The sequence below is a fragment of the Triticum aestivum genome, chromosome 6B, assembly GCF_018294505.1.
Source record: "Triticum aestivum cultivar Chinese Spring chromosome 6B, IWGSC CS RefSeq v2.1, whole genome shotgun sequence".
NCBI classification, from domain to species: Eukaryota; Viridiplantae; Streptophyta; class Magnoliopsida; order Poales; family Poaceae; genus Triticum; species Triticum aestivum.
In genome coordinates, this window is record NC_057810.1 from 94891963 (window position 1) to 94893038 (window position 1076).

General features: G+C 51.8%; 1 pseudogene; it reads right to left on the reverse strand.

Moving 5' to 3' along the window:
- Positions 1-250: 250 nt before the first annotated feature.
- The window catches only part of LOC123138901 (linoleate 9S-lipoxygenase 2-like), a 24579-nt pseudogene continuing 23753 nt past the window's right edge, over positions 251-1076 (reverse strand).

A 1076-nucleotide genomic window follows, 5' to 3' on the forward strand; every position in this document is an offset into this window, starting at 1 on the left:
ACTTAAACAGGAGGTTCCTGCAAATTTCACAGGATGGTGGCATCCGCACTCTATCATTGACACACATGTTCCATCTAATGACTATGATGTGGTTGGTGCAGCCGGAGTAGTCCATGCTTGGGAGTACAGGATATGCTCTCCCAAGCAGCGTTTATTTTTCTTTTTATGAAATGAAGAAGGACCCTCGTCCTCTGCATCTGGACGATGCATGCAGCCAATTTATTAATTACTCACACAAGACCTTACAAAGTCATACAATAGTAAGTCTAAAACCACATCTGTCGCTACTCCTATCCAGGTGATGTAGGAATGCTGATAGTCTGGGCCTAATACCAAACAGACCTCGCAGTCAAATCTAACATCTAAGACCTGAGGTCCCAACCAGGACGCCTCCGTGTATGGGAAACCCACCGGTCCGGCGCAGTCTTCAACTAGGACGCCTGCCGTGTATGAGGCCGCCACAACCACCTGCCATCAATGCATCTTCAATGTTGTACTGCTGCATCTACCTTGCCCGGTATAGCTGCCATCGACGCCAGACAACGCCACCATCCTACACTCGTCCATCATCACACGACCATCGGCGAGATGCCGCTGTTCCATGCCGTTGAGACCCGCCGTTGTCGACGTGCCAGATGCCACGCCGCTCCTCCGACGCGAAACACCACCTGCTGCCACTGGTCCCATCTCCTCCGCCTACGGTTCCTCAAACCGAGCACCCAAACGCCCCAGGCGACGCCTCCAAGAAGGGTATGACACACGCAGTGCGGCCGCCCAATCTAAGAAGGTTTAGGGTTTTCACCCGGGCATGGGGTCATGGCTCGAAACAGCGCTCATAAGAGGGAACATCACAACATCGACTTCATTTATCATTTTGCACAAAGAAAACACATAATGTAGCCGGTAGGTAGTACATAGTAGCCGGCTACTCCCACAACACCCTCAGCGATAATGGGAGGTGTCGCGCACACATCATTCATGGCAGGGCATGCATGCACAGGAAATCCCACGGTGAAATTACGGTGCATGAAGAGACCTCCTTCTTGACCCCTCAGATGGAGATGCTATTGGGGATG